Raw genomic sequence first — 12,817 nt, 5'->3', positions numbered from 1 at the left:
AGCTGCTGCTGCTGCTACTGCTGCTCGTGCGTATGCTGTATGGTACCCTCAAAGGTGTCATCCAGATAAGAATGTTTTCGAGAGACCTGAGTTTCTCATGGCGTATACAACTTTCAAATAACTTCCGGGAATTCAGCCACGTAACACTTTCAGGACCGCCGACATTTCGGCGGGAGAACACCCCGCCATTTTCATGGCAAACAGCGACGGCATCTCACTATCGATAGCTCTGACTTTGATCATCTTTGGTGGCACTAGTGTTCAGTGTGTGTGTTATCTTTCCTCCTTCAGTCCGAGAACCGAGGTTTTGAATTTGCATGTACGTCTCCTGTCCGTTGTAGTTTGCCTTGAAAATGGCGGGGTGTTCTCCCGCCGAAATATCGACGGTCGCTGAAAGTATTACCTGGCTGAATTCCCGGAAGTTATTTGAAAGAAATTTTTCGGCCTCTGGAGCAACGCCTTCGTGAAACCGGTAATCTTCGTCCACACAGGTCGGTGAAGGACTGGACATACTCTATAAACAGAGGAAGCGATTCTAGAAAAAAGTGGTTCAAATGGCTCTGAGCACTATGGGACTTAACATCTGTGGTCATCAGTCCCCTACAACTTAGAACTACTTAAACCTAACTAACCTAAGGACAGCACACACATCCATGCCTGAGGTAGGATTCGAACCTGCGACCGTAGCGGTCACGCGGTTCCAGACTGAAGCGTCTAGAACCGCATGGCCACAAAGGCCGGCTCGCGATTCTAGAAATCGTTCACTAGTCACCTTGGCAATGTACTCGTGAAGTTGCAATACAATTTCAGATATCTCAACGACTGTTTGTTGGAGTTCCTAAAAGCGTTTTTAGCGATTCTGTCAACATTTTCAGTATTTATAAAAGACGACTATTTTCAAACCTTACAGGTTCATTTTCAAACCTGGCCTACAGGAGCTGCAAAAAACAGTACATAGTGGTCAGTGAGCAGTGAATACAGAAGTGGAATTCCAATAAACAGTTCAAATGTAACAGAAAGTAATTATCTGTATACAAACATACCTGCAGTGGCAGTTCAAAAATGGCTCTGAGCACTATGGGACTTAACTGCTGAGGTCGTCAGTCCCCTAGAACTTAGAACTACTTAAATCTAACTAACCTAAGGACGTCACACACATCCATGCCCGAGGCAGGATTCGAACCTGCGACCGTAGCGGCCGCGTGGTTCCAGACTGAAGCGCCTAGAACCGCTCGGCCACCCCAGCCGGCTGCAGTGGCAGTGCCTGATCTTAATAATAAACATCAAAGTGGCTACATATGCTTTCTAAATGTTTGCAGAATGAATACCACAATCCATACATGCGTCAAAAAGAAACTGCAGATCAACATAGCCAACAGCACCAGGAATCTTTCGATGGCGCTAGCATCGCGCCTCAGGGAGAAGCGCATATCCTCAGCCAGTGGGCGTGTCACGTTTGCAAATGGGGATGCCTCTAAACACCTTTATTAAACTCGAAATCAAAGCAGTGAACGACAATAACAGATGTCAAGTGTTACACAAATACAAGTACGAGGTACTAGTGTAGCATGTACACGTTACATATTTGAACATAAGACAAGCATTTCATTCTTTAGGTGCACGTCCACGCCCAATAGAAGCAACAAATTAAAAAATGAGGCACTGCAGCGCCTTAATTAACCAGTCACATTCGATATAAAGTTCAGGGAAACAAATCGCAGTGTTGCTACATTACAAATTTTGCATCATACGTACAGATGGTTGTCTTCCAAAGGTCTACCAACATAAATAATTGACATTTACAAAACATTTAAAAAGCAATACATATTGTTTTTTTAACCAATACATTTTGTAAAAAAGCAGTTACATAGTCCATGTGCCATACATCACAGAGGACAATACTGAAATACGGATATTCAAGCATTTTCCATAATTCTAAACGATTTTGCGTTATAGGTCATGCAGGCTGCATGAACAACCTTTTTCGTGTAGTGGCCCTATGATCCCGCCACCAGTCGGATACAAACATCATGACCTGGCATATTTTACTAACTGAACATGCTAATCCAATTACAGATGCACTTAAGTGCTCTCCTACGAAACACTGCTCCAAATTCAGACAACATAATCTAACCTGTCAGCAAAATATTGAAACTGAAAAAAATGGTCGGTCGGAGTGGTCGTGCGGTTCTGGGCGCTACAGTCTGGAACCGAATTACCGCTACGGTCGCAGGTTCGAATCCTGCCTCGGGCATGGATGTGTATGATGTCCTTAGGTTAGTTAGGTTTAATTAGTTCTAAGTTCTAGGCGACTGATGACCTCAGAAGTTAAGTCGCATAGTTCTCAGAGCCATTTGAACCATTTGAAGAAAACGTTGTTTTAGTAAATGTAAATGTCGTGTGACTAGGGCCCTCCATCGGGTAGACCATTCGCCAGGTGCAAGTCTTCCGATATGACGCCACTTCGGCGGCCTGCACGTCGATGGGGATGAAATGATTTTATTTATTTTTTATTTATTTATTTATTGTTCCGTGGGACCACATTTAGGAGAAGTCTCCATGGTCATGGAACGAGTCAATACATGAAATTATAACACGATTGTAGAAACAGATAAAATGAAATATAAGAAACATATTCAGGTGACAAGTCGTTAGTTTAAATAAAGAAAATCAAGAATGTAACACTGGAATTTGCTTAATTTTTTATCTCTTCCAGGAGCTCCTCGACAGAATAGAAGGAGTGAGCCATGAGGAAACTCTTCAGTTTAGACTTAAAAGTGTTTGGGCTACTGCTAAGATTTTTGAGTTCTTGTGGTAGCTTATTGAAAATGGATGCAGCAGAATACTGCACTCCTTTCTGCACAAGAGTCAAGGAAGTGCACTCCACATGCAGATTTGATTTCTGCCTAGTATTAACTGAGTGAAAGCTGCTAACTCTTGGGAATAAGCTAATATTGCTAACAACAAACGACATTAAAGAAAATACATACTGTGAGGGCAATGTCAAAATTCCCAGACTATTGAATAGGGGTCGACAAGAGGTTTTCGAACTTACACCATACATAGCTCGAACAGCCCGTTTTTTAGCCAAAAATACCCTTTTTGAATCACAAGAATTACCCCAGAAAATAATACCATATGACATAAGCGTATGAAAATATGCGAAGTATACTACTTTTCGTGTTGAAATGTCACTTATTTCAGATACTGTTCTAATGGTAAATAAAGCGGCATTTAGTTTCTGAACAAGATCCTGAACATGGGCTTTCCACAACAGCTTACTATCTATCCGTACGCCTAGGAACTTGAACTGTTCCGTCTCGCTTATAACATGCCCATTCTGTCTGATTAAAATGTCAGTTCTTGTTGAATTGTGGGTTAGAAACTGTAAAAACTGAGTCTTACTGTGATTTAGCATCAAATTATTTTCTACAAGCCACGAACTTATATCATGAACTATATTATTTGATAATGTTTCAATATTACACACAAGATCCTTCACTACCAAGGTGGTGTCATCAGCAAACAGAAATATTTTTGAATCACCTGTAATACTGGAAGGCATATCATTTACATAAATAAGGAACAGCAGTGGCCCCAGCACCGACCCTTGGGGAACGCCCCATTTCACAGAGCCCCATTGGGACTGAACATCATTACCACTCTCAATATTGCGGAGGATTACCTTCTGCTTTCTGTTCTTAAAGTAGGAGGCGAACCAATTGTAAGCTACTCCCCTTACTCCATAATGTTCCAACTTCTGCAGTAATATTTTGTGGTCAACACAGTCAAAAGCCTTCGTTAAATCAAAGAAAACACCTAACGTTCGCAACCTTTTATTTAATCCGTCCAAAACCTAACAGAGAAAAGAGACTATAGCATTTTCAGTTGTTAAGCCATTTCTAAAACCAAACTGTACATTTGACAGCAAATTATGTGAATTTAAATGCTGCAGTAACCTTGTATATACAACCTTCTCGATAACTTTAGCAAACACCGATGGCATAGAAATAGGTCTATAATTGTCAACATTATCCCTGTCTCCCTTTTTATAAAGTGGCTTCACTACCGAGTACTTTAATCGGTCAGGAAACCGACCACTCCTAAAGGAAAAGTTACAGATATGGTTAAGTACTGAGCTAACATACGTGGAACAATACTTCAGTATTCTGCTAGATACCCCGTCATATCCATGAGAGTTCTTGGTCTTTAGTGATTTAATTATTAACTCAATCTCCCTCTTGTCAGTATCATGGAGGAGCATTTCAGGTAACAGTCTCGGAACACTTATTTCTGAGAGCGCTATATGATTCCCTGTTGGGACTAGGTTTCTATTTAGTTCACCTGCTATATTCAGAAAGTGATTATTAAGTACTGTACATATATGCGACTTATCAGTAACACGGACGTCCCCACTACGCACTGATTCTATATTCTCGACCTGTCTCTGCAGACCAGCCACTTCCTTTACGACTGACCATATGGTTTTAATTTTATCCTGAGACTTAGCTATTCTGTCTGCATACCACATACTTTTTGCCTTCCTAATAACTTTTTTAAGCACCTTACAATACTGTTTGTAATGGGCTGCTGCATTTAGATTTTGACTGTTTCTAACGTTTTGATATAATTGCCCCTTTGTTCTACAAGATATTCTTATCCCTTTAGTCAGCCACCCAGGCTGCCTGTTTGTGCTAGTACCCTGTTTTGAACGTTCTAACGAAAAGCAACTTTCAAAGAGCACGAGAAAAGTCTTGAGGAAAGCATTATATTTATCGTCTACTGTATCAGCACTATAAACATCTTGCCACTCTTGTTCCTTGATAAGGTTTACAAAAGTCTGTACAGCAACTGGATCAGCTTTCCTAAAAAGTTGGTAACTATATTTAACATGTGTTGCAGCACAAAAATCTTTTAGACTTAAAATTTGTGCATCATGATCTGAAAGGCCATTCACCTTTTTGCTAACAGAATGCCCTTCTAATAATGACGAATGAACAAAAATATTGTCTATGGTTGGTCTACTGTTCCCTTGCACTCTCGTTGGAAAGAATACGGTTTGCATAAGATTATATGAATTAAGGAGGTCTACCAGCATCCTTTTCCTTGCACAATCACTTATACAATTAATATTGAAGTCACCACATATAACTAACTTTTTGTATTTCCTATAAAGTGAACCAAGAACCTCCTCTAGCTTTAGCAAAAATGTTGTGAAATCGGAGTCTGGGGATCTATAAATAACAACAGTAAGAAGTTTAGCTCCACTAAATTTAACCACACCTGCACAACATTCAAACACCTTTTCAGTGCAGTACTTTGAAACATCAATTGACTCAAATGGGATACCGTTTTTCACATACATGATGATTAGGACAACACAACACCCAGTCCCTGAGCAGAGAAAATCTCGAACCCAGCCAGGAATCGAAACCAGGCCCTTAGGATTGACATTCTGTCATGCTGATCACTCAGCTACCGGGGCGGACGTGTTGTGCGATGAAGAACTTCATTCGTATCATTACACATTAACTCAACACCAGCGGCCTCAAGACAGCATTGGACGAGGGCAGTTTTTTGAATGACTTTTGTACCAAGTGGAAGATAACGTGTTATGGACTGACGGATCTAGCTTCACACGTGAAGGTACTTTCCACCTTCACAACAGTCATTATTGGTCGGAACACAATCCACATGTATGGCTTTCAGGCAAGCTTTCGCATAAACCTGTGCGTTGGAACTGTGGGAAGAATGCCTTTGGTCAATTACCTGTTGCCAGACACGTTGAATGCGCCCCTATATCGTACATTTGAGAGATTGTAGTGCACTCTCACTTCTGATTCGGTGTCATGCCACTTCATGTTCTTAGGGAAGATGATCTTTATTACGATGTGGCTTCATACATCATGATGAAATGGTAGGCAGTAGTTAACGCTCTTGCTTGTGTGCTAGTGAAGGAATAGCAGTAAGCTTTACATACGTTCAAAGGAATATGGTGCTGATTTAAACGACTGGAGTACAAGTGTACGAGGGCCGAGGGAAGTGCGTTTATTTTTCTGCGGAACCTGGGTGGAAAAATTTCCAGACAGCCGAGTTCCACCGTCTCATTGTGCAGACACGTTGGTTGGCGCCAGTCGGTTGGCATCCGCGTGTGGGTAGACTGACTAGCGCCAAGAAGTCGCCGCTGCAATGGCCAGCGCATTGTGGACCGGTAATAAAGCAGAGGATTGGCCCTTGTTAGGCAGCAAGCTGAGGGGACAACTGTGAGCATTCTACGAATTTCCACGGGACAAGTCACTGGCGCCCAGACGTCCAGACTGTTACAAAACATATTTGTGAAAGCATGAGGCTTTTAGCGAGTTTATGGCTATTCTTCAGACACTTCTAAATGGACGCGACAGGGGAGATAACAAGCTTTTTATGGAGGGCTGTGGTTCCATCTCGGTCATGTTGTTAGCAAAAGACACGTTGGAAACGCGTGGGAAAGAGGCCGTGAAGCTGAATCTGTTTTTTTCCAATTAACTTTAAAATCTCTGATTGGTCAAATCGGTGTATGCAGAGCAAGGGGCGCTCTCTCAGCTTCGAATGCCATGCTCCAGCTTGTGATTGGTTTGTGCTAAAATGGGGGAAGTCTAAGATGTAAATGTGCTTTGCTACTGAGCTGAGGAGGAAAGCGGACAGAAAGAGAGAAGGACACACTTATACTGGTGCTTCGCCAGTAAAGAACTTGAGGTCTCTACCTAAATGGTGAGACTTATTTCCGTTGTTAGTATGCCACTTAGAGACTGTGACAGTCACCTTCTGAACCATCAGAGGTACTGCTTCTATCATCATGCATAATGAGTGATGCGTGGGTGCACTTATTTTTCTTGAGTCAGCCATCTAAACATTTGACATATTCCATCACGTATAGTCGTGGCACGGAGTCAAATTGGTTTGGCAGACCAGCAAATGGGTCCACCTGCAAACTGGAATCCACCGGGGTTTCAGAGGCTCATAGAGAAGTATCTGCGTTCTGAATTAACCGAAAATGAGACAGCGTACTTGCATTTTTCGGGCACACGCCATTAATAACAGATTGTGGTCGCCCATGACTTCAGTCGGTGAATGCATCGTGGTGTGCTGCCCTGACCAGCATATGGGTAAAGTATTCGTTTCTGCAGCATAGGGCTCCAATATATGTTTCTCAGCACCCTGTTCTTTCGAACCATATTTTTCTTTTTTTGAAATAGTAGAGTATAGGTGCTGGATGGTCGTGTAGTTTCTGTGCCATAATCCAGATTCACGTGTGCGAAGCCAGATAAAGTGATTAGTGTTCTGGTTAGTGTCGTGTGTCGATCCCCAGCTGATCACTTTGCTCACCATAGACCACATGTTAGTGAAAGGGTTTGTCAAATAAAAATGTTTGTGTGACGTTTCTTTAGTCATTTTTTGTTGTCCTGTGGTGTTAAGGACGAATAAATCTATTGTCATTTAGATCACAATTTTTCCCTGTGTTCTGATTAACAGTACCTTGCCCTATTTGTTAAAGTCCATACTCTAAAAGAGAGTAGCAAGCTTGCAGGTTTCTTTGTAGTACTTTGCCTTACGCATTAGAAAAGTGCACCGCCAAACTTTGGAATAAATGTTCGTAACTATTTAAATGAAGACTTTTCGGAGAAATAGATTGGTCTTGGAGGTGCAATGTTCTGGCCTCCTCGTTCCTGGGACCTTAATCCATTAGATTTTATTTGCGGGGATACTTAAACGAACAAGTTTATAGAGGTGCAATACTCTGGCCCCCTCGTTCCTCGGACCTTAATCCATTAGACTTTTATTTATAGGGACACTTAAAGGAAGAAGTTTATAGAGTCCAGCCATAGATGTACACGACCCAACAACTTGCGTGCGTGCCGCTTTAGCAATAAGTGGGTGCAGGTTTGCTGCGTAGGGTCCAGAGAAGTATCATCTAGCGAGTGGCGAAGTGTTTGCAAATGCAAGGATGGTCGCTTCGAAAATATTCTCCAAGTTGAACATTCCTTCTGCCTGTGTGTGTCGTCTCTGTGAAGTCAAACGTGAACATGAAATGTATAGAATGGAAATTTTGAGCGTAGCATAATGTTCAGTCTAGTGTAGCCTACCTATTGCGCTTTTTGTGCCTCATTAAGTAGAGACGCTGTTATTCTATCTGTCGTTGTTTTCTATTGTCTTTATTTGTGATACGACAAAACAAAATGGTCATTCATGTCTGTAAGAGCTTTGTTATCTCTTAATGTTCAAATGAAGGTAATAGTAACAGAAAGAAATACAAAAGATATCGCATTTTGGTGGTCTAAACTGGATGCAATTTGATCATTTAAATGAAAAAAAAAGTTTGGTGTGAACGCAACTCGAATATCAGCGACTCTGCACGTCCATTCTCCAAAGCATTGCCTCGTCTCACTGCACTAGTGGGACAGTTATGGCACACTGCAGACTTCATCCTACCTGTTCTTGGCCATGCTGCACGCTGTTATAGCCTCGCAAGAATATCGCTTTTTAAATCGCATTTCCATTAAACCTATTGGCGGGACTACGTTTTGCTAGATACACTTATGTTTTGATCTGAGATGAGGAATGTCATGCCAATCGACAAGTGCAGTATTTCTTCTTCGCCGTGTATTTCGATTTGGAAGCCTCGTGGGCACAGCACAAAGGGACACTCTGCATTTGATACTGTTACTGTTACGCTTTGTTTTGTGATAGTGAAATGTACACATTCCACCCACTTAGTCCTGGATTATGGAGAGATTGCTATTGGTTTTGCAAATTATCGCTGCTTTTACATGATTGTACATTACTGGCTATTACAATTGCTACACCACGAAGATAACGCGAAATTTAAGCGACAGGAAGAAGATGCTGTGAAATGCAAATGAGCAGCTTTTCAGAGCATTCACACAAGGTTGGCGCCGGTGGTGACACCTACAACGTGCTGACATGAGGAAGGGTTCCAAACGATTTCTCATACACAAACAGCAGTTGACCGGCGTTGCCTGCTGAAACGTTGTTGTGATGCCTCGTGTAAGGAGGAGAAACGCGTACCATCACTTTTACGACTTTGATAAAGGTCGGATTGTAGCCTATCACGATTGCGGTTTATCGTATCGCGACATTGCTGCTCGCGTTGGTCGAGATCCAATGACTTTTAGCAGAATATGGAATCGGTGGGTTCAGGAGGGTAATACGGAACGCCGTGCTGGATCCCAACGGCCTCGTATCACTAGTAGTCGAGATGACAGGCATCTTATCCGCATAGTTGTAACGGATCGTGCAGCCACGTCTCGATCCCTGAGTCAACAGATTGGGACGTTTGCAAGACAACCACCATCTGCACGAACAGTTCGACGACGTTTGCAGCAGCATGGACTATCAGCTCGGAGATCATGGCTGCGGTTACCCTTGACGCTGCATCACGGACAGGAGCGACTGCGATGGTGTACTCAACGACGAACCTGGGTGCACGAATGGCAAAACGTCATTTTTTCGGATGAATCCAGATTCTGTTTACAGCATCATGATGGTCGCGTCCGTGTTTGGCGACATCGCGGTGAACGCACATTGGAAGCGTGTATTCGTCGTCGCCATACTGGTGTATCACCCGGTGTGATGGTATGGGGTGCCATTGGTTACACGTCTCGGTCACCTCTTGTTCCCATTGACGGCACTTTGAACAGTGGACGTTACATTTCAGGTATGTTACCACCCGTGGCTCTACGATTCATTCGATCCCTGCTAAACCCTACTTTTCAGCAGGATAATGTACCACCGCATGTTGCAGGTCCTGTACGGGCCTTTCTGTATACAGAAAATGTTCGGCTGCTGCCCAGGCCAGCTCATTCTCCAGACCTCTCACCAGTTGAAAACCTTTGGTCAATGGTGGCCGAGCAACTGGCTCGTCACAATACGCCAGTCACTACTCTTGATGAACTGTGGTATCGTGTTGAAGCTGCATGTTCAGATGTACCTGTACACGCCATCCAAGCTCTGTTTGACTCAATGCCCAGGCGTATCAAGGCGGTTATTACTGCCAGAGGTGGTTGTTCTGGGTACTGGTTTCTCAGGATGTATGCTCCCAAATTGCGTGAAAATGTAATCACATGTCAGTTTTAGTATAATATATTTGTCCAATGAATACCCGTTTATCATCTGCATTTCTTCTTGGTGTAGCAATTTTAATGGCCAGTACTGTAAATTACATTGGCCTTTCACGTCATGAAGTGTCAGTTTTCTTTTCAGTCGTATTTGGCGTTATGAATGTTTTTCGCCAGTTTCAATGTGGGAATCATCATCCGTTTCTAATTTAACGTTTCAAAGTTTCCAGTTACTTATTTCAACGCTACCGCATTGGTAAGAAGGAGATTCAGGAACTAATAACAACATTCTGAAATTTTCTTTTGTCTATCGTATCCAGTGGGGAAAGTATAAGCACATGGTCTGTTCTCCAGTATCTATCTGTTAAGTATGTTACCCCATATATGAACGGCTTATTTCAATAGTGGTACAAGTCCATTTTTGTTCATTGTGAGATACAAAGTCCTGAAGTCAAATGAGCGCTGAAAAATTTGCAGTTGAGATACAGGAAATATCCAAGCATATGGCTTCTTGCTAGAGATGAACCTTTCTTTCTGTTTGTTTGGATCATTAATTGCAGAAGCATTATAGGCAGAAACGTGGAGGTAATGGACTTGTACCACTATTGAAATAAGCCCTTCATATGAACACTGATCATTATATTAAATCTGAGTGCAGTTGGGATCTTACGAATTTATAATTCTCCTCCTTGGTCATTGTTTAACAAATTTTTCCACTTCTCCCACACCACTGCATGTGTTCACCCAAGCATTACGATTTCGAAACCACCCCATTTGTTTTTATTTCTATTTCAATCTGGGATGAAATAGCCTGCGTTAAGGAGTAATCACAATTAATTTCATCTGTAGAATTAAGTCTGTGTCGCTATGGAGCTTCGAGATGCATGCATGCATGCATGACAATTTCTGTTACCATAAATGATAAGAGTTTTTCTTATTATTAGGTAGCGTGGAGAAACAGATGGCAAAAACATTTGCATTGTACAGATCGTATCTATAAGGTATAGTAGATGTGTGAGGTCTATGGCGTCGATTCGAATTTCGGTTGCGTCTTGATTAACCCTGCTTATGCACGTTCTTCTGCTGCACTTTGCGAAATTGCTTGCCACGCCGAAACTTCAGTCATCATTGTCACATTGCGCTATTGCATTTATTTGCATATGGGTAAGATTTGACACATATGGGTAACATCTTAGGGCTGTAAAACCATGGTGTGATCCCATATGAACTACTAGGTTAAATTTAATGAAAGGACAGCATGTTTCCAAACTCAGCAATTGTGCTGGTTCTTCTTGTAATGTTTTCGGAGTACACTCTGTAGACAGTGTTCAGAATGCTTACACAACAATTGTTTTCACAATCCGACAGTCTCATTTCTTGAATAGAAAGAGGGCATGCTAAGAACTAATGTGTCCGAATTTTTAAGTGAAATAAAAGCTTTTCAAATAAAATAAACGTTAACAATACTATACATATTTTTTCTTCATGTCTACATATTCGCATCTTACCGCCGCTAGATGGCTCCGAATTCTAGCATGTAACATGGCGTTGTTCAACGTGTGCATTCTATAGCACTCCATATTCAGGCCACAAGTGGCCCATCGGGACCATCCGACCGCCGTGTCGTCCTCATGTGAGGATGCGGATAGGAGGGGCGTGTGGTCAGCACACCACTATCCCAGACGTTATGATGGTTTTCTTTGACCGGAGCCGCTACTATTCGATCGAGTAGCTCCTCAGCTGGCATCACGAGGCTGAATGCACCCCGAAAAATGGCAACAGCACATGGCGGCCGGGATGGTCACCCATCCAAGTGCCGGCCACGCTCGACAGCGCTTAACTGCGGTGATCTGATGGGAACCGGTGTATCCACTGCAGCAAGGCCGTTGCGCATTCTGTAGAGCAGTTCCAAATTATTCTAGTGCGACATTCATTTTTTCGATGAACCATGGACCTTGCCGTTGGTGCGGAGGCTTGCGTGCCTCAGCGATACAGATAGCCGTACCGTAGGTGCAACCACAACGGAGGGGTATCTGTTGAGAGGCCAGACAAACGTGTGGTTCCTGAAGAGGGGCAGCAGCCTTTTCAGTAGTTGCAGGAGCAACAGTCTGGATGATTGACTGATCTGGCCTTGTAACACTAACTAAAACAGCCTTGCTGTGCTGGTACTGCGAACGGTTGAAAGCAAGGGGAAACTACAGCCGTAATTATTCCCGAGGGCATGCAGCTTTACTGTATGTTTAATGATGATGGCGTCCTCTTGGGTAAAATATTCCGGAGGTAAAATAGTCCCCCATTCGGATCTACGGCCGGGGACTACTCAGGAGGACGCCGTTATCAGGAGAAAGAAAACTGGCGTTCTACGGATCGGAGCGTGGAGTGTCAGATGCCTTAATCGGGCAGGTAGGTTAGAAAATTTAAAAAGGGAAATGGATAGGTTAAAGTTATATCTAGTGGGAATTAGTGAAGTTCGGTGGCAGGAGGAACAAGACTTTTGGTCAGGCGAATACAGGGTTATAAATACAAAGTCAAATACGGGTAATGCAGGAGTAGGTTTAATAATGAATAAAAAAATAGGAATGCGGGTAAGCTACTACAAACAGCATAGGGAACGCATTATTGTGGCCAAGATAGACACGAAGTCCACACCTACTACAGTAGTACAAGTTTATATGCCAACTTGCTCTGCAGATGACGAAGAAATT

The sequence above is a fragment of the Schistocerca piceifrons genome, chromosome 2 (genome assembly GCF_021461385.2).
Source record: "Schistocerca piceifrons isolate TAMUIC-IGC-003096 chromosome 2, iqSchPice1.1, whole genome shotgun sequence".
NCBI classification, from domain to species: Eukaryota; Metazoa; Arthropoda; class Insecta; order Orthoptera; family Acrididae; genus Schistocerca; species Schistocerca piceifrons.
This window is presented reverse-complemented; position numbering follows the sequence as displayed.